Raw genomic sequence first — 27876 nt, forward strand, 5'->3', positions numbered from 1 at the left:
GTAAATAACTCTGTGACCTTGATTTCAACTCTATTTGCCTCACGGGTCATTTTGACCCGAAGACCATCTTCTTTCCATCTTTTCCATCTGTACTTTTTTTGTACAGCTTACATGGAAATGTGAATAAAAGCAACATTTAACTTTTTCTATTGTTTTGGCCAATCTAGGCAAAGTCTTAAAATCTCAAGTTAAAAAAATAACATTTAGGGGATTTTTTGGGGGGGTTTAACACAGTGGCGGGTCATTTTGACCCGAAGACAACAGGAGGGTTAAGTCCCTCCAGCCCCTAAAGCGCTTTACACTTCAGACATTCACCCATTCACACACACATTGATGGCAGTAAGCTACATTGTAGCCACAGCTGCCCTGGGGCACACTGACAGAGGTGAGGCTGCCATGCACCGGTGCCACCGGACCCTCTGACCACCACAAGTAGGCAAGGTGGGTGAAGTCTTGCCCAAGGACACAACGACTCAGACGACTAGACAGGGGATCGAACTGGTGACCTTCTGGTTCCAGGACGACTCCGCCACAGCCGCCCCATGGCCAGCTCTTATTAATTTCAGTAGACATTTCCAGGCTCTTTCACAAAACATTTCAGTGAAATAATCGTGAAGACGAGTCTGTCGTTACGCTGTCTCTGACCGTTCACAAATCTTGGAATGAGCGGGCCACATCCTGCATAGATGTGAGTTTTCAGAAATGAATGCAACATTAAATGTGTGATGGATCACGTGTCCTTCATATTCATTAAAACCTGAATTTAACTCAGTTTAAGGATTTTAAATTAAATAGTAAACTGCTGTGTCACTGATTTTTCTTTAAATCTTTTGTTGTTGTTTAGTCCTGCGACTGGGTGGTCACACAGACCGTGTGTCATTATTAGGCCACAAAGCTGGGTTATCTTTTCAAATCTCAATTTCTTCAGCTCTGTTACTCTTCTGCTTTGTGGCACAAAGATCAGGGGTGGGTTGGCTTCAAACATTGTCGCTGCCGTGGTCCGTTCACACTAAGGTGGCATGAAGGTGTCTAAGTCCCAGTTTCAAGTTATTGTGAAAGAGCCTTGAGAGATTCTTAACAAGAAGTTGTCTAGATGTGAAAAATGGGATGCTTTCTGGAAAATCACAAGTTTTGTGGGTGGATCTGAAGTTAACGTTTTTGCTTTACTTCAGGCAGAGTTCAGGTCTTTTCATGGAGTTTAAATGTTCTCCCTAGGATTTCTTCTGACACTCTGGTCCAAAAACAAGCATGCATGTTGTGTTAATGGGCACCTCTGAATTGATCTGAGGTGTGAACACATCACTGCTTATCTCGTTCGTGTCTGTGTTGGCCTCGTGATGAACTGTGAATCTGTCAAGAGTGAACCATACCTCTACAGGAGACGAGCTTCAGCTCACCATAAACAGGATTAAGCGAGGTGGTGACTGTTTTGGTTTAATCATTTACTGTAATCTAATTATGTAGATTAAAATATTTGCCGTTTAAAATAGAATAACACTGATCATTACAGCAGCAGATTACAATCACAAATCAGTGAGGTTCAAACTCACCAGTAAAACAGCTGATCTGAAAGTGTCACATAAGAAGCATGACATGTAAAACTCCTGTATGTTTTCGACTCCACACAGACTCCACAGTGCAATTAAAATGTCTTCAAAATAATGTGCAGATCTATAATACAGTTTGGCAAGCTGTGCACATAAAAAAAGCTGTTTTTCAAAAACTGCTCATGAAACACAACATCACTGCTCTTGGTCTAAATCCATCATCGGTACTCATAAAAAAAAAGTTACTTAGTTCTCAAAAGCACATTATGTGTAATATTTAAACTGTTTAAACTAAGTCAGTTAAAGCTGCTACAGTGTGTAGTGTGCATGTGTTTGTGTAACTAAAAAGTTCTTCCCAGTACATCAGTTTCTTTCCACTGAAAAGTAAGTTGCATAAACAATATCTGTGATTTGTTTAAAGAGAAAACACATGCAGACCCAGATATTAAAACGCAGCTAAGCCAAAGCAGGAACAGTAATCTTTGATAACATTCCTGAGTGATGAACTGAGTCTCTAACTTTTCTTTTCAGAAAACTCGTAAACATTTGGCCTGTTTTTGATGTTGTTTTTTCGGGGGTATTTAAAAAAATCATTGTTCAAGTCAGCAAAAAACAACAAACAAGGTTACATCATCTTGTTAGCTTAGCTTGGTGTTTGTCTTGAGTGCAACAAGTTGAGTATTAAAACGCAAGACTTCCCAACCATGATGCTCAGAATATTCTGCAAACTTTCTGACTAATGCAGACTCTTGTAGCACTTGGCTTGATGTCTGTTCAGTGAAATGCTGATTGAACACTGGGGCTAGATTGGCCTTTTGTATGCATCATGTTTGTAACTCACAGCTAAATGACAAAATGCCAGCAGTATTGTGTGTGCATGTGTTGGTTTATCTGTTGTTTTAGCAAAATATCACATGAACCACTAAATGGATTTTACTGAAACTTTCACAAAGTAATTTAATGTGCATCTACAGCTAAATAATCTTAGCCGTCAATTTTAATAGCTGCCACGGCTAAGTGACCTTAGTGAACCCAAAAATGGCTACAATTCAGTCAATTTTACAGATATTGAACTAAGATTTTGTGTTGTAGTAACTGAGTCATTCACAACACATTGCTACACTTTGAGTGACACGTTTGTTTTAAACTTTGGCATTAGCTGTTGGTGTCAATACTGTATTTAGTGAAAAATATCATGAACCACTGAATGAATTTTAATGAAACCCTCATCAAATAATCATTGGATGTACTGAATGGCTGCTACATCGATTCAGTATTAGCCAACCCAAAAATGGCTTTAACTCAGTTAAATGTATAGATATTGAAGTAAAGTTTGATGTGATGGTCAGTCAACACATACATCACTAACAGAAAAATGAAGCATAACAAGATAATACATGGTTATTTTCCATGTTTCCAAATAGAAAATGGTCATTTTAAACTGAAACTTTGGTACAAAAGGTGACTTTAATTGTCCCAAGCATTCAGTGAGCTTTCAGGATAATTGAGTTTGGATCTCGTGAACAAGCCCGGCTGTGACTTTGAATGGCCCGATGGAGCCAGAGAAGGCAGTGAGGGTGGATACACGCGCCTGCTAACTCTTATCAGTTTCCTGTTACAGAAGCGTGACAGCCCTGAGCTGAAGAGGGAGTGAGGGCGGTTGTAGCGTCCCGTTCTGCTCATTTAGCGACTGCTGCTCTATCGATGTACCAAGACAAACCAGCATATCAGAACCCTAACAAAAGCACAAGGCTGAGCACAGATAAAGCTATTTTGTTTGTAAAACTAGGTGATTTTTGTGGCTGGGTGAATCTGTTCTGCAAAAAAAAAAAAAAAAAAACTTCCCGAACTTTGTTTAGTCTTTGGGACAAAACCATCAACAACAGTGGAATGTTAAGTTTCTCTCGTATACTCATTTAGTATTCTCTGAGTGTCACATCAATTCAATAGCTGTGTGTGTGTTGGCTGAATGTCCGTTATTCCATCACTTTACATCCTTTGGTCCAATCCTTCAACCCCCTCCGAAAAGGCCAAGTGAGCGACAGATCAGTGGGGGGTGGCTGCTATGTGTGGGAACAATTGAGTACCCCCGTTTTTGGGTTCMCCCCCCCCCCCCCCCTTTTCCTCAACACATTCCACACCAGACCACCAAGACCTGCACACAGGAGTCCTGGAGCTGGGAACACACAGCAACAAAGAGTGCTGGAGGAACTGGTCGAGGCTCGCAGAGCAGGGAGGGCAGTATGGGCGTGTGTTAGTGGGGGTGACTGACAGGAAGAAAGTTTAGTTGTAGGGTCGAATGGTTTCTCCAGGACAAGAAGTGAGAGGGATGATGTGTGATTACAGGCATAAGATGAGAAAACATCTAAACATGTGTATCTTTAACAAACTCACCACAGTTAATCTGGACTTGATCCTCCTCTGGGTGTAAACTGTTAAAATCTTCATCTGTTTTCAGTGGTTTTCTATTTGAGTGGAGAGGACAGGCGTTGCTTTCCCACCTAACGTGGAAATTCTTTAACACGTCCTGTTTGCATACTAATAATCAAACAAACAAACAACATCAGTTGTAAGTTTCTGTCCGTTTGTCCCGTTTGCTCTCTGGCTGCTCCTCTTGGGAGGTTTTGTTCGCTTCCTGTTAGGGCTGGGCGGTATTCATATCATGGTATAAATTGAATCCCTTCACGGTAACGGTATATATCTTGGTAGAGAATTATCATAAAAAGCAAAGATAATGTAATTTTTACAGCATTTATTTAGCAGAAAACTGTAATCATAATCAAACCCAGCATTTATGCTGTAGTTCAAATGAACATAACAGAAGTACAGAAGAATGTTTTATATGTATTGCAAAACAGTTTCAACAACAAACAAAAACTTTTCTCAAATTTTCAACAATATCAGACAAAATAAAGTGGATGTTATAACCAGTACTTCAAGTAAAATTAGTCATTTAGACATAAAAAATTCAATCTTGCCTAACATGTTATAGTGTGACAGGACCTTAAGAGGCTTAAGCTGCACATAGTCCTAGTCATAAAACTATTTCCGATAACTGGAATATAAGTGTGGTGAAGTCAATAAATGTAAAATCTGCCTGCCATACAATGAGCTTCTGTCTGTTGAACTTATCGACTGCTGCTCTGCTGCTCTCAGAGCAGAACTGTTACATTAGCAAGATGGATTTATGACTGAACGAACGTCCACATCTTTTTTTAATCATCTCTGTGGGTAACAATACATAAAAAACAAGGTTTTTCTCCGACAAGTTGGGTGTGAAAAAACTACGGTTGTTAAAGCTTCGCTCTGCGCGACGTGCAGCTGGAGGAAGGGAGGAAATGATCCCGCAACACGACGTAACTTTTCTGCAGCAGGAGGGGAAACTTTGAGGATTTATTCTCTCTAAACGTGTTTTAAAACTCTATATTTCTTCATTATACTGTATTTTGAACTCCTGCTCAAGTGTCTCTGCACTCGCAGCCCTGTTGACACAGGTGTGATGATGTAACTGATGATAGGGCAGTAGAGGGTAAATTTCTACCATAGGCCAACTTCATACCGTTTCTACCGTTTATCACATTTACCGTGAAGCCCTACTTCCAGTCTTTTCTTTTTTCTTCATCCCAGGGTGATTTCTTCTCTTTTTGTACAAAACTTTACTGACACTTCTCTGCCTGGCTTCGTCCAGCCCACCTGGTTGCTCTGCCTTTACCTATGCTTTAAAAATTGAATCTTTTGGGAAGTGAGACAATCTAGGTATAAAAACATGCTCAACTAGCAGAAGAGAAGTGTTTGTCCTGAAACAGAACTTTGTTTACTTCAAGTGCCTGTGACATCAGATTATTGTAATAAATGTGAATGCGTTTTTGGAAAGAGAACATTTATAACATATTACAAAACAAATTTCATGGCGTTGAGATGAACGGTTGTTGAGATATGTGACCCGTCACATTGAAATGAGGATTAAGTCCAAAAGTAGAATGTGGAGGAATGGAAAGATATAGGGTTTTGATTTAAAGGTGTGCAAAAATTGCATTTTGTAAAAAAAAAAAAAAAATGAATTAATGCCTTATCAATGTATCATTTGAATGAACTGTCTGAAATATAATCTTAAATTTTTTTGAAGCATTTTTTTGAGCAGTAGGAACAAAAACATGATATTGAGGAAAAACGCATTAAAAATTTGAATTTGTCCCTGTGAGCTAGCAATGTTTTTGTTTCTTTCCAACTGTGAAATCTTAATATACAAATACTTTTTGAGGTTTCCTCTTTATATTGACATCAAAAATTACTCAATAAATTTACATAAAATTAGGATTCAGAACAAATATTCATGTATTATCGTAACCAACAACACAAATTAAATCATATCACTGGATAAACCTATGATATTGGAATGATCCAGTCCAGGTATCAAAATGAAGCTTTTAAAGCCAATAATCTGGAAATGTAGTTAAATCATTTAGACCAAATTTGGTCCTCATTTCAATATGATGGGTCACATGTCTGCATGTAAACAGAGCAATGCTACAGTAGTTTGAGAATAATCTGATGTTTCTTTAAATTATTTTGAGTCACTTTGAGTTGAAGAAGAGTTTAAATACGATTGTTTCAATAAACAAAGACTAGAGACTTTATTTTCTTAAAGAGTTCCCCTTTGATGTCACTTCCTGTTTCATTTTGCTGAGCCAAATTCAAGAGAAAATATGCCAGTTATGGATAAAATCATGTGTGTTATGCTAATTTTCTTAAATATAAATATTTCTTTGACTTTTTGGATTTGAAGGATAAGCATGTCACAGGCCATTTAAACCCTTTATGCAAGTACACGTTCAGTGTGTGGAGTATTGTTTTTGTTGTCAGTAAAATAACAATAAATCAGACCACCATTCCTCCACCTTCTTTCTGTTGAAGCAACTTGAGCTCCTCTTCAGTAATCTGCTCTGGTGGCTCTAGTCCTCCTGTTCAAGGTGGAGTTGTTTTTTTCCTGTCTTTGATATTTGAGTGGCTGTCCGTCTCTTTTGTGTTGATCATCTTGGATCTTTTGTCAGTCAGCCAGGTGTGAGGAGCGTGGCAAAGGACCGCCGGCTCTGATTTGAGACCGCTGGGGTGGAGTGTGAACTCACTCGCCTGTCATCTCACCACTTAGCTGCCAGCGGTGGAGGTGATGTGGTTGTGATGCAAATGTAACTTGACCAGAGGTAATTAGTTTGTTACGAAGCTGCAGTGAGCTTGATGTCTGCGTTGATAGGCACAGTTGTTAGGATTTGTGTGACTCGTCGGAGGCCTGGGCGGTTTGGGTGAGAGCAGTGAAGGAGCGAAGCCAGGGACTCGCCTGGGTGTTTGGCTGAAACCTCAGTACTGGGTGTAGGCCAGAGGAGCCGTAATCCCTGTTAATGACTCTCCAGGTCTGCGTCAAGACTCCCACTGACAAGGCCATCACTCACTTATCTGCAGTTAGCCTAATAGGTCTCCTAATATTTACCCAAACCTTCTGTGTGGTGCTTTCTCTTGAATTTATTTTTGTATAAATTATACTGTTAGAAATCAAAACCTTAGTCTTTAGTGCAAACTAAAACAAACAAAAAAATTCCTTAACTGCTTTGCATTGCTTTGTAAATTTGATGCCATGTGGTTCGAACAAATCATCAGATTTTAAACATGAAGGAATCGATGGCAGACAGCCTGCTGGCCTACTGCAGATGAGTGAGAATGGATTAAAAAAAACACATGAAAGGATCGAACACTTTATTCAGTTACAGCTCCAAAGCTGCAAATCATTCGATCATTGGGGTGTTTTTTTTGTTTTATTTTTTGCAGGCAGTAAAATGAGTCATTTGGGAATGCAGGATTTTGCACTGGGGCTTGAAATGTTGTGAATCTTTGGAATGGCAAGTAGCTTTGATTTATTGACAAATTGAGAGCATATCATCAGGACCAGGCCGCTCATGGCTGAAACCCATTAAACCATTGTACTGTAAGGTTTAGGCTTTCTAGTCCCCTTTGACAGGCGGCGATGAGTGGTTCTCTTCCCACTGCCTCTGCTGGTGTCCAGTTTCGTAAGGTCCAACAGGTATATCAGAATGTTGTAGCCCTTTTGTGGCTTTGAGCTTTCAGAAATCTGATCTTGTACCTGACCTCATTCTGCCTGGGGGGGCTTGGCCATGCCCTGTCAACATCTGGTGAACTTTAGCTGCTTTTCTAGAAATGATTTCAGAGACGCTCACTGTCCATAAGTGGTTTGTTAAGCATTTGCATGTGAAGTCTAAGAACTATTGTACATTTCCAGATTCAATTTTTTTACTCATAGTTTTATGTGGAGTTTGACGTGTGAGTTTAACTTACTTAATGCATAAAACAAGGCCCCAAGCAGCTGTAAGCCTCTTTAGATATTCTAGTGCACAGCTCTCATGCAGTGTGTGAAGCACATTTAAAGAGGACCTATTTGTACGCTCAACAGTAGGCCTCCTCTCTGACAGCACAACAGTGTTTGTGCAGGGTCCCATGGTAAAGCACTTGGCCTTAAGTAAAGAGTGTTTTTCATCTTCTCCTTTAAAGTCTGTTTTCATTTGTGTGCCATGAGTCAGTGGAAAGATGGAGAGCTGGTGTAGAGGGACAAGCCAGGAAGGCCTTTTGTCTCCCCCACAACCCCCCACCCCATGACAATCACACTGTGCTGCAACTTGTTCTCTCAGTTTGTCTGCAAAATCTCTGGCCTGTCTTTGCAAATCCTAAACATAACGGCCTCTTTCAAGTTCTCGTTCACCAATTTGGACACAGAAGTGAAACCTGTTGTAAAACTATCAGCTCAAACACTGCAAAGTTGCAGCCCATTGCACAGAACAGAACCTGAGAGAAAGATGGGTGAGACGTAAGAAAAAAAAAGTTATACTTGTTATTAACTTGAGTCATCTCTGAGACCCACTGCAGTCCAGAGGGGAAAAAAAGGTTCAGATTGTTTGCATGTGTTTTGAGTTTTTCTTATTATGCATAAACTGGGGTTTTGAGCTAGAATTGAAACTGTTCAAACCATCCAGTCTGTAGTGGTTGATTTATTTACCAGCAGGAAGTTAAACAAGTTGAACACGGGTTGTTTTGCGGGGATGCCATGTCATTTGGCCAAACTCGATCACATCCTGAAACAAACCACTTCTATTTGAAGTATACATTCCTCAAAATCACTGCTTCAAACCACCTCATGGTTTGAGGAATAAACTTGCAGTTGCAAATGTTAGACATATGACTCATTTTAATCTACTTTAAAATTTTGAACCTCTGTCATACCTCGCTACAAAATCTAATCCCTCATTTATCAGGATCAGAACCAGGTTCAGTTCTGGTAAATCTGCTGCTTCAAACTCTGATTTCAAATGAACTAATTTCAGATATAAAGTCTGTAGTTAGAAGCGGCGTTAAATAAACTAAATGTTCTTTAACATGAAAAGATCGGGCATTCAAACAGATTCTCTTTGACCACAAAGAGAGTATGTGCGTGTGCACATTGTGCAGTGGGCGAACTCCAAAGTCTCAAAGCAGACATTTGGAATTTGGTGTCTAACTTGTTAAATGTACTTGCAGAAGTGAGCTGAAGGCCTGACAAAGCAGTGACCTGGGAAGTGGTGTAGGCAGGGAGCTTTTGTGTGGGGAGACAATGCCGGAGATGCTGGGCCAGGACGGAGAGGGGAAACAGACCAAGCGAGAGGCCACTGCAGCGTTGTAAAATCTCCCCAGGGTCTTCTGGCTAAATGCTCAGAGATGACGGCGTGTTGGAATTTCACAAATGTGGAGTTTTAATTGGCCCGGGGCCCCGACTGGTTTAGTAATCAGAAGTGGTTTCTGGTGGCAGAGGACTCAGATTTATGGTTCGCAGTGTGTGCATTGGTTGCTTAATTGACCTCTGTTTGAAAAAGCATTAACTTATTGGAGAAAATGTGAACGATTTGGCAAAAAAATTAAAATCCAACATTTTAATGTGGCATTTCTTCAACCTGAGGTATTTGTATTTTAAAAGCAGTGCTGGAAAGATTTTAATGAGTCCTGCTCTATGACTTGCGGTGCAGCAGTAGACGTGTTTTGTTTCTCTTCATGCCGTGTGACAAGGAAATTTTGGCAATTTGGTGTTTTAACAGCTGTGTTGTGGAACAGTTCTTTAATCCCTGATTTATTTAAGGAAACGCCGTTCTACACAGATCTTATCCCTGTGGCTGACTGCTTAACTCCAGATACTCACTCCAGGGAGGATTCTTCTCAACCAGAGCTTCCTGCTTCATAAAAATATCACGAGCTTTGTTCTGAGTGGCATAAATCGCTCATCTCTTAAACAGTGCTGAGGTTTTCAGAGCCCACCTCCACTGAGGGGTTTCCTCCAAGTCTTGGATCCGTTTATTTATAGTTGTTGCTGAAGGTCTGTGGGATTGTTTTTGTATTAACCTTTGACCAGTTTGCCTGATGGTGATTCATGGTTTATATTAACGTTAAGGCCATGGCTCATCACGAGACTGCATGCAGAGTGTTACGGTAAATATCAAACATATAATACTCGTTTGAGACATGTTTGACATATATGCATTTGTCATCTCTTAATTGGGTTACATTTAAAATCAGCAGCCATGCTTATACTGTGCTCAGGTATCAAGAAGGATAATTATGCAGCTGCTAAGACCAGCTTGTGTCACAGTTTTGCATCATACAAAAGAAGCTAAAATTACTATTTTTAATTGGACAAACTGACAGATTCCTGCCCTAAAATTTAATTCAAATGAAATATGTTAAACATATTTATGCTCACGTGACCATTTACTACAATATATTTCTCCTATTTGCTCATTTATGGAATTACTTTTATTATATTACAGTATGGTGGTTCCTAATATAAACAAGCTTAGCATATGCAAATAGCTATATCCTTGTATAGCTAAAATCCAGGTTAAAATTGAAATTTGCATATTTTTATGATAAACTACAAAAACTACAAACACTTGAAACTGACACTCAAAGAGAATATTGTGAGAGTTTTTGAAAAGAAAAGGGTAAGTAGAGGTGGTACTTGTGGGATACAAAGTATACACAGCATACAGTCAGTGGTTTTTAGTGAAAAGGGTTGTACTTCAGCTGTAGGTAGATTTGGGTGTTATCTGTGTAGGAATTCAATTATTTCATTTCATAAAGATGAAACCTAACTAAATACGGATTATAAAATGGGTCTTCAAATAGATACTTGGGGAACTCTAAAACGACTGTCAAAAACTAGTTTAGTTTTCCACAGCCAGAAAGCCATTTCATGTTTATCAATACTCATAAACAGATTACTTTCTCTCCCTATTCTTGCAATCAGATATTGCCGTTTTAGTTTATAAGTGTTGCTTTAAACAAAAGTTGATCTAGGCAAATACTTTTTATAATGCAGACCAACATTTCTGATCTCTGATTAGTGTTTATAAACGCTGCTGCAAATGGACTCACTCATGACAGACTTATAAACACCAGCTGATGGTAATAAAAGTAGGGATGAGCAGTGATGTATTTTTATTTCAAACAGTCTTTAAATTATACAGAATCAAATAGTCCTGCAGCCTTTTAAACAGCAACTCCACTCTTGTTATCATAACTCATAGCAGCCATAAATTGCATGCCAGTATAATTCCACCCTAAGCCACCTGTGATGGGTACATGTTTTAGGGTAAAACATTCGACCACCTCTGCTCATAGGTCCATTAAAGTGATGAAGAGTTAAAAACAAAGATTTGCCGACTGTTAAATTGCAGTATTATATGTGTGCAAACCAGCAAGTATTTATTAGAAAAACAAATGCAACAATATAACTGACAGCAGCACTACACGCAAACCGGGAGTTTTCTTCTATTAGCAAACTATTATCTGCTTGTAGTTTTGAAAACCCTGCCTATTTTGCATTGAACTCCCTCTAGATTGTTATGGAGTACAGGGTTAAGCAGCAAACTCAATACTGTACATACAGCTCTTGGTCTGAGAGGCCCAAAATGCTATATTTACTACAAGTCTTTATAGCTGTAAGGATAAATTAATGTTCACGTTAGTTGTGTCTTATTTCAGAAAGGATTTATTGTGCTGACATCTTTGAACTATAATAATTAGAAGTCAATGGAGACTTTTTTTCTATGGCTGAAGCCAAACTGATGAGCAGTACAAAACACTTCTTAAATATTTGCATCATATACATTTTTCATTTACCAACATATAACAATAATTGTTGCACTTAATTCTTCTAGTTGGTGCATGGTTAAGTCTGCACCAGGTTAGCTGATTGCCAAGTTTATTTTACCATAATTAGTTTTTTGAAGCCAATGTATCAACCAATAAATTGGTCTATCTCTATAAGTTGCATTTGTCGTGAGTGTGGAAAATATTTTTAAAAACTTTAAGTTTTTCCTTGAAATGTAATAAGCTATGCTTAATTAAATGACTCAGCAGGGTTAGCAACTGAGGGACAGCAGCTCTATATAGCCCAGACACTTTTTAACCATACAACTGGTGAAATAAAAAAAACAGGAATATAAAGGGAATCTATTAGCTCTTGTTTTTCCACAACTAGTCTGACGTCTTAATATTAAAGTTTAGTGCGTTTGTTATTCTATGTTAAAACTGAAGTGAAATAACTTGTTTTTGTATGTGGAAGTTGCATTGTTTTCATTGGTTGTCTCTGTAAGCCCACCTCCTCCTGTTAAAAGCAGTTCTTTGGCCTGACACAGCAATCAGTTGAAGCTGAAGTAGCAATAGATTTATGGTCTAGAATTGGTACTTTTGGCAATAGAAGATGAAAGACCTGGTGCTAAACAAGACCTGGTTCAGATTTATTCTCATTTGGTGGGAAAAAAAACAATACACAATGCATTTAGGTCTGGTAGTTCTGTTTGTTTGCTTCATTTATGTCAGTTAAATCTACTGTGTCAGTAAAGCAGGTGCATTTAATTTCCATTTGATTTTGCAAGTGGCAATTTCATAATATGGTTACATTATTTATTAGTGACTTAGGGAATTTCGCAGCCTTAAGAGTTGGGGGAAATTGTTATTCTGTTGAATATCTGAATACTGGGTTTATTTGGAACTTCTTTAATTACCAATCAGAACTGGATAGTTGGCACCAAAGCTGATACCACTCAAAAACTACAGTTTGTTCAGTCTGCAAGCGTGCTGCCAAAATGGGATTTTGATTTCAACAGGAGACCTAGACTTGACACTATAGTCTCTACCTGGTTCTAATGTGTAGTTTGGCATATGCTACTTCAACATTAATGGAAGTAATGGAAACTATCCAGTTAGTGCCACTGTATGTACTAGGAGGAGGGGCGGGGGAAGCAGGTAAGGATGCTTCTGATACTTGTGTTTATAGAATGGTGAACAGAACATCCATCCACCCATTAATTTTCTTCACCTGCTTTTCTTCTTTGAATGATGGGCAGCTGGTTCCTGTTTTTAGTGGTCACTGTGCTAGAAGTGGGGTACACCCTGGACCAGTCTCCAGTCAATGACAAGGACACGGAGACACATGAGACAACCATTCACACCTAGGGACAATTTGGAGTTATCAGTTAACCTAAAATGCATGTTTTTAGTCTGTGTGAGGAAACTGGAGTACCTGGAGAAAATCCACACATTGACTAGGAGAAACATGCAGACTCCAAACAGAAAGGACCGGAGATGAACCTGCAATCTTCTTGCTGTGAAGCAACAGCACTAACAACTGCACCACCCTGATGCCCTGTATCAGTTATTTTTGATAGCCAAATATCTGATGTTGAGCTCCACTGTTTTCCTGATCAGCTGTGATAGTAGCTGAGAGTACATCAATGTCTAACAGATTGCAACACCTTTGTTTAAAACATGGGCAGGTGATATGCATTCCTTCATGGAATGCTATGTTTGAAATAAAAATTAAGTGCTTTTGGTAAAAATATGGTTTGCAGACTTCCTTTTAAGGCATTTCATACAGATATTTAAGTTGCAGTTTTTATGAAATTGTAATTATTTTGTCAAATTCTGCTATAGTTTTCTCTCAGGAGACAAAGCATGGGAAAATTATCATGAATTTGTTGAATATTTGTACCATAAACAGTTTGTTCTTCCATGTGAGGACCCCACAGAACTAGTTTGTGTTGTAGAGTGAAGTGGGAGACGTTGCAGTGAATTTAACATACGGTGTTTACAGAAGAGGGTCGTTTGTCTGCACAAACACTGGAACATTCTGTAAACTAAACCATCCGTAATGCCTGACAGACGCAGACCAGTGACTTTCAGCAACTTGGTTGTTTTCGATGAAGGTGCTCATTAGAATAGCTTTCGTGACACCTGTAAACAAATCCACAAAAACCCCAACAATCACTTAAAGAACACAGTGTGTCTTTCTGTCACAGCTTGGGAAAACAGAGCAGCGTTAAAGTCAACCACTTTACAAGTCTGAAACAGGGCTGGGCGTTTACATACCATTCTGTTAAAGTCTTTCAGTCACATTCAGACGTTCCCTCCCAACACGTCTCACTTCTTGTGGATTTTTCCTGTGGACCAGGACTTAAAAAGCATTTTTCTCCCAGTAGAGACTGCTGTAAACTTGTCATTACAATATTTTTATAAAGGGCTGAAACATAGAAGAAGTTAGTGGAAATGCTGCCCTTCCCTGATTATCTCCATATGAACAGCCTAGTCTAATAATAGCTTCCTGTTACAGCTTAACGTTGTTGAACGTTTTCTGCCTTTACTTTGATTCAGTCGGCTTAGCATATAACCAGACCGCAATTCAAGAATGGCTGTTAACATTTATCTCGGCTTGTAAAGTCCATTTCTTACAGTTATGTTTTTGAATTCTAGTTGTTCCTTTAGTGTGTTTGTGTTTGTTCACCAGTGGCTCTGATGTGATCGTCACAAACTTCACAGGTTTCTCTCAAACTATGGAAGAAAATACAGAGTGAACAAGACCCCCGCTTTCCCCTCTGGCTTTGAGCAAAAGTCTGCAGTCGTACCGAGCAGCAGAGTGAATGTTTAACATCCCCAGTGTGTACTCCTTTATGTTAAAAGTAAAACTGAGCTTTCTTACCTCGTTAAAGCATTAAAAAAACATAAGGGGTTGGGATGCAAAGTAAAAGAACACTTTTCTCCGACTCTGCTGTAGAAATTACAATTTGGGGTTTAGTGCTTTTTATAGTTCATCTCTAGATCTTTGACAAACACAAAGCCTTGATTCATACATTTGTAGTAAATGTGAGTCAGGGTTAATTTGAAGTCTAAGGTTACAACAAACGAAATTGTTTAAAACCAAATATTAAATCTGTTAGTTTCAAACAGTGATACAAACTTCTATATTGACGACTGCCAACCTATTGTTTGAAATACTTAGTTTTTGATAAAATAATCAGAGTCCTTTAGAACATTAAAAAAAAATTACACAGAAACAAAGAATGCATGGTTCTTATAGTTGAAAGGGGGGAAAACTAAGATTTGTTTGCATGCTTCAACAGGAAACAATTTTTACAGCTGTTCTCAGTTTTAATTTTCACTTTCAGCTGTAGTTTTTAAATCTCATGCTCATTTACTTTGCTGTTTTATAGAAAAAGCTGTCTATTTGTTATGGCTGCAGCACACGTCATGCTCAGGAAAACATCACACCTTTATAAAGCAGCAACTGCGGGTTCAGCTCATGTGAATGTGCATGACAGGATGTGGGGCAGAAAAGAAATTTACTCAACAAATGGCACCAATGCTTAACCACCACCCCCCTTTCCCTCCAGGATAATTACACTGTAGACAGAGGTGAGGAGCAGGAGCAGAATGTTATGGCTGCAGGGTGTGCAAATTTACAGCAGTCTGCATAACGCTCGGCAGACAGGCAGCACTCTGCTTTACATGTTTCAGCAGGAAGCTTATTATGCCAGTCAATAGTTGTTTCCAAAGTTTGGTTTTCTTTGCGCTGTTGAAAATGTTTAGATAATTTAGAGTGACACAGAACATTTTCATGTTTCTTGTGTTTTTATATACGGTATAATAACCTGCATTGCTATGGAATTAAATAGTTTTTACAAAAAACAAACTACAACAGCTTGTATTTAATAACAGTCGCTCAGTCAGAAATAGCGTGTTGTAATATTTGGTAGCAGTACAGTGTACTATGTAGTCAAAATTACACCCCCCCCCCCCCAATAAACCCAAAGCTTTCCACATACACAATGAGATTTTTTTGTCAAAAAAATGTATAAAAATTTAAAAAACCCAACCCTCTGGAATTCTGTAGCTCAGACAGACTTCCAAGTTCCAATGGGTCAAAAAATTTGTTGGATTGTACCTAACCGAATTTTCTGTTTTTTATTTTAATTTTATTTTTTATTGTTTGTACATCATTACAGTTCGTTTTGTGACTTTTGAAGATTTTACTGCAGAATGTTTAGGTTAGTGTTTAGGGCTGTGTTTTGGCAAGAATTTGGTGATATGATACATATCATGACACCGGTCACGATACAATGTATTTGGGGTCGACCAATACATCAGCCGGACAATATTTTTGGCCGATATTTGCGTTTTTATCCTTGTATCGGTATTGGTATCGGCCGATACGTTCATCCGATCCATTCTTTGGATCACGCGAGCGCATGTTGCCACCCCCTCCCTGGGAGAGAGCGGCTGGTAATGTGGTAAGACAGAGTGCCAACAACATAAGGGTGAGTTATGAACTTTTAATGTGTTTTAACTGTCTTAATTGAGCTGTTTCTGCCCTCTGTCTCAGATTATGAGGGGTAGAAAACAGCTGTGTGTAAAGTTTCACTTTCGAACGGGAGCGCCATGTTTTTACTTTCACTTTGGCATCGGACTGTAATTAGTGTGTCCATATTGTTTTTCTTTTAAAAAATGCTGGAACTGTTCACAGGAGGCCTAGAAGAACACCTCTATTTTTCTCCCTGCTGGATTGAAATAAAAAAAGCTCTCGGTCTTTTCTCCCTCTTACGTTCACGGGGCTCTAGAGTGTGACTAATGTGGTCACAAATGCCACCTTATTTTCTAATAGTGCGCCTTAAAAATATTTCCGGTCGCACTGGTGCGCCTACTCATTCGAGTGGGGGTGGGGGTGCGGTTGCCTGCTGAAACAAAAAGTCTCCATGTCCTGCAATAAAGCTATCTAGCAGTATGAACACTGCGCTCCGCTCTACACCCCGTGCACTTGTTCTTCTATCCTCATGGGAACTTTCCAGTTGTCCCCCCGTGAAGCAAAAAAAAAAAAAAAAACGCGTGCACACGCGCTCTGGTGTGCAGTGAATCAGCCGTTTTTTTTTTTTTTCAAACCAGAGTCAGAAAAACTTTTTTTCTTGTTAACTGTGGAAATTAAACGTGGATGGTTGCTTGCTCTTAAGTCTCAGTAGTAAAGTTCTTGCAGTCTGGTTCTGCTCTGCAGCAGATCATTCCAGCGGCACGAGGAAGCTCACCTGTTTGGCAGGCTGCTTTTACATATAATCACCACAGTTCACACTTCACCACAGTTACGTTTCAGGTTCTGAAAATGGTTTTATGACCACACAGCTTAGTTTTTTTTTTGTGAGAGATGCATAAAATTCAACTAATACAAATTAAATTGAAGACTTTTTCATGTGATGCTATTTTCATTATTTTAAAAAGGTTTTCTCATTTAATAATTATTAGTAATATTTCTGCTGTTAATCATAATTCTCTGTTCATTGTTCTGGTTTAGGCAAGGCCAAAGATCCTGAAGGCCAAACTACAGGAGTTTATCTGAGGGGCAGGTGTAGTCTAAAAGACATTTAAAGATGAAATATTTAAGATGTTTATAAAATGTTCAATCCTCAAACATTTGCTCTTAGAATTTAGAATTTCTTTCATTTCATTTATCTTGAGATGTTTAAGTTAAAATTTCAGGTCATAGAATCACTTTAATTACTTTTCATTAAGTTATACAGTATATCTACAATTCTGGTTCAAATACAGAACTTTATTTTTGATAGATTTTTAGCTAATTATTTGTGGGTTAATAATGCCTTAATGGACAATGATTTAAAAAAGTGAACCATTAAAACATCAATGTTAAATGTGATGCGTTTGCAAATTTGGGTGCACCTAACTTTTGCACTGGCGCACCGGTGCAACCAGTGCAAAAAGTTAGTCTTAGAGCCCTGGTTCATAAAGAGCGAGTAAAGAGCTGCCGTCCACTATAAACATGTGAAGCAGGCAGACGCTGTTCATATCACATTTGGTCTGATCGCAGTATAAAAGTCGTAATGCAGGTTTTCGTCGGTGTACGTTTCAGACTGCGATCTAAAGCTTGTGTTAAAGTCATGCATTTTTTGCCTGGTGTAAAAAACGGGAGCAGACTGAGGCAGAGCTGCTGTGTGTGTGAAGTCCTCACAAAGATAGCAAGATGTGTCTCTCTCTCCTTTTCTCTGTGCTCCTGTTTTTGCATAAAAAAATGCTGGGATATTAAACATGGTAATTTTCTTTTAGGTAAAAAAAACATACTAATCTGATTAATATATATAAAAACAGAATATGTAGTATTAGATAAAATAAATCTTAATTATTATTATTTTTTTAGAGATGGCTGAAAAAAGAAATCCTGTGTGGCAGCACTTCACTCAGCCTGCACCAAACAAGGCTCAGTTTTTAAGTGTTTCCTTTTTGTTTAAATTGAGACTTGTGTAACATTTGTTATCATTCTTATTTTTATCATGTTAATGGAGGAAGAAAAAGCAGTATCGGCTTCAAGAATTGACTTAAAAAAATCAGCTGCGTTTATCGGTTAGACTGATGTCAAAATAATCTGTATCGGCTTTCCAAAACCTGTATCGGTCGATCTCTACAATGTATCGTGATATATTTTGTTACTGTAAGAAAGGAAATATATTGAGATACTGTATATTGCCGTTTTGTTCCTCCAAATTGCTTAAACTATTTTATATGTTTCGTATTTCATCCATCTTTTGGTTATTGTTCCATTAAATAGTTAGATAATTGTTATGGCTTTATATTTATAATACTATAAAAATATGCTGCTACAGTCTGCATTGCTGTCACGGGGCACCTTTAGGGGGGAGCGCAAGTATGCCAGTCCAGGGGTAGACATAACCATTGTTTAGGTTGTCCGAGATGACCTATTTTCATTTTAGACAACCAGATCCTGCCTCTTGGTTGTCCAGTGGACAACCAAGAAAAAAAGACCTTGATTAAAGTTCTCTGCCGCTGGTGTTTGTCATTGTAAAAATGAACGGGAGAAAAAACTTGGTAAAACTGAACAGAACACTATAAACTGTAACTCTTAATAAGGTCATGTACACAGGATACTCCTATTTAAGTGAAAATGTTTGACCAATGAGCAGAAAGAAGCTTATCAATGTTGAACTCTATTTCAAAGAAGAGAATGAGGAAGTTTTATTAACGCAGCTCCTGTCAACCAGGCTGACTGAGAACAATTATATATAATAAACTTCGTCTACAGAACAATGTACTTGTTAAATTACATTTTTCTTGAGATTCTTTTGGACAGCCAAAATGTTTTGCAGACAACCATGTCTTGTCAACAGGTTGTCCGCTGGACAACCTGAAAAATTTCCTTATGTCTACCCCTGCAGTCATTTCAGTGCACTCAGTGTTTCAGTACTGTCCCTCAGAGACCCCCTTCAGCTCGGGGTGACTGCAGTCGGGAGAAAGAACATCCTGAATGGGAAACTTCAATTTGGTTTAAAATATGTACATTCCCACTAATACAGGGCAGTTGGCAACCCTACCTCAGCTTTGAAGGCAGCAGGTGTCAGTCTAATCTGCTCAGATTCAGCTATCGGGACTAAGTGCTAATGTTTACTCAGAACACTTAACATTTGAGCTAGCATTATACTCAGGCTCCTCAGGAGTGGAGGAGCCAAATGGCTGGCTGATTGCTGCCAACTAGTGGCTGTTTGACCAGAGTTCCCTCCCGCACTGTGCCTCCAACATGCCTGGGCCTTCAGAGTCTAAACTCTAACTTTGTATTATTTAAACATTAATGTGTTTGGAGCGTTGTTATTATCTTGTAAACGTGCAACTTTCTCATGAACACTGATTCTCAAAGGAGCAGTGCTTGCAGAGGGAGTGTGCTTTAGTTCTTTAGACGTGTCTCTGTTTGACTTTAGTTTTCCCCTAAAATAAAAATTCTCTCTGAGTCAGGTTCAAAATTGAAATCTAAGTGGTGTTTTAGCAACAGCAATGTCTGTTGTGTTCTAATCTTATTTAGAACTATACTGAGATGTAGCTGTGATGACTAATTCAATAAATATGAAAAAAAAAAGGTTTTAAATGACTACATGTGTTGAAATCCTGTAAATATAATCTCTTTAAATTAGACAATCATTTTAGGGGATAAATAAGTCAGTTTGGAACAAAAGAATACAATAAAACCAATTAAATTTATTCTTCGCAAAGAATGTTCTGTGCTATATTTTTAAAATAAATATATCAGACATGGCCTCAGTTGAAAACACATAAAATGACAAAAGTACTTTAGAGAAAAGCTGTTTAAAACATCCCTCTTTCTTCAGAATATCATCAGTCTTGAAAATCTAAATGCTGCAGGGTAGTCTCATTACACCAACACTTCATTGGAGAACACTGAACTGTGTACTTTTACTAAGGTCATGTATTCTTAATTATGTGAAAACCTTTGACCTGTGTGCTGGAAGAAGCTCATGAATGAGTGGTACTAGGTTGTGGTGGAGGGCAATGCTTGAGTAATCTCTAGGTGTACAAAAAGTTTAGTCTTAGTATTTTTTGCTGCTTTAATCCCTGAGCCTTAGTCTGTATGCCTCTGTTTCAAAGACTGATGACAAAGAAGAGGATGAGGAGAACAAACTGTCAACCTGGCTAACAGAACACTTGTATGTAGTAAACTTTGTACAGGACAATATACTTATTACATTTTTATTGAGATTTTTAAATAATTTTTTGTAAAGAACAACCAAATGTGTACCCCTGCACCATCACAGAGTGGCCCTGCACGCTGGGCCCAGAATAGTCCCATTTTAACCTGGGCTCAGCTATGACCTTTCTGGATGACATGAGTGACAGCTAACCCTGCTCAGCATGCTGCACAGTTCAGTGCAGCACAACTCTGCCGCTGCACACCACACACACAAAAACAAGTTTTGGATCATCATGCACAATCATAAGAAAACCTTTGGTTGTGAAGCCTGACTGTTGTGACGAGATAACCACAGCTGATTCATCGCTTTTAGGACCAAAGATAGCCTGCAACAAATATCAAGCGGTATCAGAAGTTTTCTGGGAAAGTTGTGCAGCATGACTGTTGCTGCAACTGATGTCATCTTCTCAGCACGTTTATACCTTTTTTTCCTCATTCTCATCCCTCTCTAGTTACTGTCTAAATAAAACAATAAGGGGCATTCATGTCAGCACATAAATTTAATTTATTTTTAGAATGATACTTAGGTTTATCTTACTGGGATTAGGGCTGTCACAAACGATTATTTTTATAATTGATTACTCACCGATTATTTTATTCGATTAGTCGACTAATCGGATCATACATTAATTGAATATAAAACATACAGCTTATCGCGCCAGAATGCAGCTGCTATTGTATAACCATGGTTAGATTTTAGCTATATGCTAACTAAAAATATTTGCTGTGGAAGGCAAGTTCTGCTCTGCAGATATTACACAGGTTTCTCTTTCATTTTCTTAAAATGATCCCACAGTTTTGAGCTCCGTTGTCAGGTAGCCATGATACCAGAGCCTGTATAATGTCTTGTGACATCCATGGCCTACCCCAGTTACCACTACTGTGCATGTAAGGACAGAATGGCAGATGTGGCAGTGGAAGGTGTCAAAGCAGTTTGGAGAGAAGTGAAGAACAAAAAAAACCAAAAAAAAAACGATTAATCTATTATGAAATTAGTCATCGGTTATTTTAATAATCAGTTAGTCGTCGACTAATTGACTAATCGTGGCAGCCCTAACTGGGATGCACTCAGTTACTGCAGCCTAAAATGGTACCGTCTCAAATCTGTTAAATCTTGAATTGTACATTGTGACACAGGTTACTGTCAGTTTTTTAGAATTTCTCAACCAGAGATTAGAGTATTGTCTGTAGAGAGACACAAGTAAATGGTTATTGTTGTGACCCTAATGAGCCTCTTTACACTCTTTTTATAGTTTATACATCAAAACATAAATAAATTAGATTAGTCCATCTGTTTTCTTCCGCTTATTCGTGGTCGAGTCACGGTGACAGCAGCCTAAGCAGAGAGACCCAGACTTCCCTCTCCCCAGCCACTTGGGCCAGCTCATCCAGGGAAACCCAGGGTGTTCCCAGGCCAGCTGAGAGACATAGTCCCTCCAGCTTGTCCTGGGTCGTCCTCTGGGTCTCCTCCCAGAGGGATGCTGGAACAACTCACCAGGGAGGCATCCAGGAGGCATCCTAACCAGATGAACCACCTCAACTGGCTCCTCTCGACGTGGAGGAGCAGCGGCTCTACTCTGAGTCCCTCCCGGATGACTGAGCTTCTCACCCTATCTCTAAGGGAGAGCCCAGACAGCCTGCGGAGGAAACTCATTTCAGCCACTTGTATCCGCAAGCTTGTTCTTTCGGTCACTACCCAAAGTTCGTGACCATAGATGAGGGTAGGAACGTAGACCGACCGGTAAACCGAGAGCTTCGCCAGCTTCACCACAACGGACCGTTAGAGCTCCCATATCACTGCAGACGCAGCACCAATCTGCCTGTCCATCTCCCGCTCCATGACAACAAGACCCCGTGATACTTAAACTCCTCCACTAGGAGCAGGACCTCCTCCCTGACCCGGAGAAGGCACCCTACCCTTTTCCAGCTCAAGACCACAGTCTCAGATTTGGAGGCACTGATCCTCATCCCGGCTGCTTCACACTCGGCTGCGAACCGCTCCAGTGAGAGCTGGAGATTAGGATCTGATGAAGCCAATAGGACCACATCATCCACAAAAAGCAGAGATGTGATCCTGAGGTCACCAAAAAGGATCCCCTCAACACCTTGGCTGTGCCTAGAAATTCTGCCAATAAAAGTGATGAACGGAATCTGTGACAAAATTACATTAGATCCTTACAAAGGTCATAAATTGGGTTTGATAGAAGAAAGATGATGTATAGTGGAATTTCAAGCAGCTTTAAAAATTCTTGAGGAACTGTAATTATTTAATAGTGTTTGTGTGGGAACGGTTATCTTCTCTCGGTCAGACCGGCTCTGATTAATAACAGTCAACGGGTCTTATCCTTTCATCCTCATCCATTCACAATTCTGGTTACATTCTGGAGGTGGTTACAGAAATAATCTTAGACAGATTGTTGTGATTTAGGGTTGGAGGATGTGACTGTTAAGTGTTCCTATTTATATGTTTTGCATGTGCCTGCGAGTTTTACAGCCCTAAATTATGGTTGTGTGTGAATGTATGTGGGGGTGGGAGTTTCTCTGTATGTGTATTGCTGAGGTTATTATTGGAGTGATTGGGGCACAAATTACTGTGTGTAGTGGATGTGCTGGCTGTCTTGCGTGAGCAGTGGGGGTCAGAGGACACAACCTCTCTCAGAGGAGTTGCTGTTAACCTCTGACCCTTCTGGTTAAGCCTGCAGGGTGGTGGCTGGCGAGGCAGGGATGGGGGGGGACACTTTGAGGTCTGTCTGGTTCAGTGGCACATGATGGTGGGCAGAAAGTGGGGGTGGTGGTGAGGTGTCTAATCTGGTTTTTGTCTGTGAGGCGTTTTCACCTCCCCCACCAGCCTTCCTCTGAGAACGGAGTTTGAGAAGCAGGACAATGTCAAAGGGAAGTGACTTATTTTATGAGCCATTTAAAGGGGATGCTGGTCCTCCACCCCCTTACAAAGGAAAGGCAGAGAGGCGACACAGGGCAGTTGAATACCATGACACACAGTCACATGTTTGTTTACAAGATGCTGCTCTCTTGTTTGGACCTCCATAAATGGCAGTTTTCCTCTTCTAAGTGACATGTGAACAATGACGTGGCACTTTGTCTTATTGCTTCTTAAATTACTTGGGAAACTGGGGGGTTGAGGGGCCCTTAAAGAGAACCCTGTGACTCAGAGCCAGTTCACTGTCACACAAGACTATTCAAAGACCAATGTATCAAGCTTTTCTTTTTCTGAAAAGGTGAGACTGAAACATGTCTTTGTGATGTTCCTTTTCATAAAACCTCTTAAATCTTTTCTTACTTTTCTCCAGCAGAGGCATTTCTTTCCAGTTGATTTGAGAAATAGCTGCCAAAATGTTTTCAAAAAGTATGCATTAACTTAAAATGTTGTTTTCAGAGACTTAATCCTTTGGGCTGACAGCATTACATACATACAGAAATTCCTGTGAAATATTGAGCATTTCACTTTTATTTGTGTACGTTGGTAACTAGGGCTATTTTCCACATGGATATAGCCTTTAGATTGTACGCCTTTGCTGTGGGCAAGTGGGGGGCCCAGCAAGAGGAGAGACTAGCTGGCTGTTTCACCTAAAAGTTCAGCTTGTGTGTGTATGTGTGTGTCCCTGTACCTCCAATCGTACAAAGAGCTGAGTGTCGACGAGCAACGTGATGTGTGAATGTGTTTTGGTTGGGGCTGCCAACTGTGCCTGGGTATGTGTGCCTGCATATGTGTACAGGAGGAGGGAGAGTTAAGTAGAGTGGGTGATGGCTGGAAGCAGAGAGATGAGTCTGAAGAGTGGATTGAGGGAGAAGGAGCGACTTGAGGCTTTTTTGGACTCGATCCCAGACAGAGGGGTCCAGTTTGTGGCGCCATGGTGCATCCCTCCCTCTTCCCATTTTGGTGATTGTACTGCAGTAGGGCTGCCACAAACGATTATTTTTATAATCGATTAATCACTGATTATTTTTTTCGATTAGTCGACTAATCGGATCATACATTAATTGAATATAAAACATACAGCTTATCACGTCAGAATGCAGCTGCTTTTATATAACCATGGTTAGATTTTAGCTATATGCTAACTAAAAATAATTGCTGTGGACGGCAGGTTCTGCCTTGCAGATATTACACAGGTTTCTCTTTCATTTTCTTAAAATGATCCCACACTTTTGAGCTCCGTTGCTGGGTAGCCATGATACCAGAGCYTGTCTGTATAATGTCTTGTGACGTCCACGGCCTACCCCAGTTACCACTACTGTGCGTGTGTGTCAAGGACAGAAAGGCAGATGTGGCAGTGGAAGGTGTCAAAGCAGTTTAGAGAGAAAAACACAAACTTACATTAGGAATCATGATAAATCACTGGCTCAGTGCTAGACATGCAAGACAAGAACTAACATCTTAAAAAATATGCTCTAAAAAACATGTCTTTTTTAATAGACACTGTTATTTTATGTCTCTTGTGGTAATACACTGAAATGTGTCCAGTATGTCTGAAGGGACCTAAAATAACTTTGTCTAGTAAAAAAGAAAAGTTTTTAAAGATTTACCAGATATATAGGCACAATTAACTTCACAGGATTATTAAATATATGCTTTATTTGACACATGGGTAAAATAAATCTGTTATTTATTTGCACAGGTAAATACATTATTGTTGAAAGATGATTCCTCCACATTCCTCTGTGTCTGCGACAGTTTCTGACCTGTTGAAAGAGCATAAAGTAGAAGATGTTTTAGATATTTTGATCACAAAGGATTACATCCTGAGGTGGAAGAAAACTTTTTGGCAGCAAAATATCAGGAAAACCTGCCTGTGATGAGCAATAACTGCTTATTATTGTGATGATGATGATACAACTTGTTTATAAATGAATGCATAAGTATCAGTGTTGATGTCTTTCAATAAACATGAACTAAAACCTAATTTCTATTCCAACATGACAGTTTCTTTATGATTTTAAACATCTCCCCCATTAAACATTTTCTGATGCTCCAGATAGTGAAAAATACCCTTTCCTGCAGTGGTTCTAAATACTGGTCCTTATGACGCAGTATCCTGCATGTTTTAGTTATACTGCTCCTCTGCAGAAGCCTGTCAATCACCCAATAATTTAAATCAGGTTTGTCAAAGCTAGAAAACTAAAACATGCAGGACAGTGGGTCATGACTAGAACTGAGAATCACTGCTTCACTATCAGTGTGTTTATAAATAATAAAAACTTCTGAAAATAAGGTAAAGAATTTTCAATAAAATTAACAAACCTAAATCCAGCTGCATATTATCTCACTGCAGTCATTTCCACTGACCAAGTGGTTATGATTTGATGTGGTTTCTCTTATCAGACTGATGAAAAAATAAATGTAAAATTTTCTTTTGTTGTAAAACCTCTGGGACAATAATGACAACATTTATTGGAGAATAGTTTTCTGTGAATTCTCAAGCTGTGGAGGAAGACTACGAGGATATAAATGCAATGTAAAAATGCAATGCCTTTTTTTTTTCCAATATCATGCAGCCTGTTACTTTTATTTTATGTAAAACAAAATTTATTATTTAACCTGGCTGTAAAGCCAGTACTGAATAAATGTTTACTTTATATAAAAGGAAACATTTTTCACTTTAAGTTCTCAAACTTTGGTTCTTGTTTCTGTCTCCCACAGTTTGTTAGTTTAAAATATGTTGCACTGAATAAACCACCAAACTTACCATGAAATATTTCCCATTGTCCTGATTAACATCAGAGCTACAACAGTTGCAGTCCAAAAAATTCATCTTGACACAAATAGTTTATGACTTACCTATTTTACAAAGCCTGAATAGGAGTCTCCCAGAATCCACTGCGTCTCAGACCTTCCCCAAAGTCAGCTTATCTGAAACAATTAAACAGTATAATGGAGTTAAAACCATTACCAGATTTTTAATTCATCACATTTATCACATACTGAATTTTATTTTATATACGTCTAGACCATCTTACCTATATAATGTTATATAGTTTTTGGTTGTAGAATGAATCACATATGATAATCTACCAGACTAAACATCTAATAACAGATTATAAATCCTGCTGAGGCTGAACAAACACAAAAGAACTTGGCAATAAAAGCCTTCAATATACAGTATTTTCTTACCGATCTGCGTTACCAACAACACAGGAATGGACCATGAAATGATGTGTGGTCATCTGAAGTTTGGTTGTTGTTGTTGTTAGCCAAATAAACATCCAGACATCTACAAAAAACAATTACATAAACAATTTGTCAGGGTTGTCTTTTAATCACACACATTTAACTTTGTAATATACTCCTAACATGTCACACTGACGTTTTCATCTTTTATAGAAAGATGACATTCAGACAGAAGGTGAAAAAAACATTACCCAGTATAGTTCCAAAAACCCATTATCTTTCCTGGGTTATTTATTTATTTATTTTATTTTTTAGGTTTTTTTTTTTGTAAGTGACCACAGCTGCTGAGTTATTAATACAACTTCTATATTTCTAAACAAAAAAGTAATCAGCAACAGCATATGTATATTCTGTAGAACTAACACATGCTTTAATGCTGAGGTGTTGTTAAAAATCAAATGTGAATAACACTAAAAACAAACATGAATGCATTCTGTCAGCCAGGGCTAACAGCAGGCCTGATTAGCTAAGTGCTAATGTTGATCAGGCATCATTGTATTTTATTTACTTTTATTTTCGACAGAGGCAGTGCACAGTTATAGTAATTTCACCATAGCTAACTGCTTTTAATTCTGATCCACGACAGAATAAGTCAAGATAACTATATGTAGGTAAATATGAACAGTAGCTTACTGAGGYTAAACGAGTTAGCTGCTAACATTAGCATTTAACGTTTTATAATATCATAACAAATATCACTGGTGGTTCTGTAACCATCACTAACTTTGTGTAGCACTACAGCAGCTCTATAAGCTTTTTATTTTTTAAAACGTTATTAAAAATAAAAAGAATGAAGCAGAGATACTAACTTGTCAAGCAGAAATGGCTAACTCTGCATCTGTGAGCTCCCTCCTCCTCTTCCTCCTGTGAAATCCACCTCGTTTTTTTCTGGGCTCGATCAAATTCTTTCTTTTCAACTTGGATTTCTTCCTGGGTCTTCTTCTGTTTCCCTGTGTTGGGTTTCAGAACAGGCGCCAATCCAGGTTGTAGGGTGTAGGTTGTTGGAGGGGTCAGCTTCACTCAGCTAGCTCAGCTAGCTTACTGTTTGAACGAGAGTGTGCTAGCTCGGCTGTGCGGCGTGTGCACTGCGCGGGCAAGGACGGGGGTGGGCAAGAACAGCTCGTGCATGAGACAAACCTCACTTTTGATTGGCTGTTCGGTCTCCGGGTCGGAGAGATTTTAACAGAAGGCAGTAGGACCACTGGGAGGAGCCAGAGGACTTTTGG

General features: G+C 39.0%; 1 protein-coding gene and 1 long non-coding RNA gene across 3 annotated transcripts in view; one reads left to right on the forward strand and one right to left on the reverse strand.

The window, feature by feature from the left end:
- gpc4 (glypican 4) overlaps positions 1-27876 on the forward strand; it is a gene marked incomplete at its 3' end in the record, with an annotated part of 59838 nt that overhangs the window by 12190 nt on the left and 19772 nt on the right.
- Positions 25040-27679, reverse strand: LOC106529910 (uncharacterized). Of its 2 annotated transcripts, XR_001311712.1 has the most exons (3): positions 27460-27679; positions 26594-26693; positions 25040-25164 (listed from the first exon to the last, which is right to left on the reverse strand). It is a non-coding gene; the product is annotated as an uncharacterized LOC106529910 (long non-coding RNA). The 2 variants fall into 2 exon arrangements; XR_001311711.1 differs by lacking the exon at positions 27460-27679 and having other exon boundaries at positions 26594-26986.

Source organism: Austrofundulus limnaeus, unplaced genomic scaffold, assembly GCF_001266775.1.
Source record: "Austrofundulus limnaeus strain Quisiro unplaced genomic scaffold, Austrofundulus_limnaeus-1.0 Scaffold475, whole genome shotgun sequence".
NCBI lineage: Eukaryota > Metazoa > Chordata > Actinopteri > Cyprinodontiformes > Rivulidae > Austrofundulus > Austrofundulus limnaeus.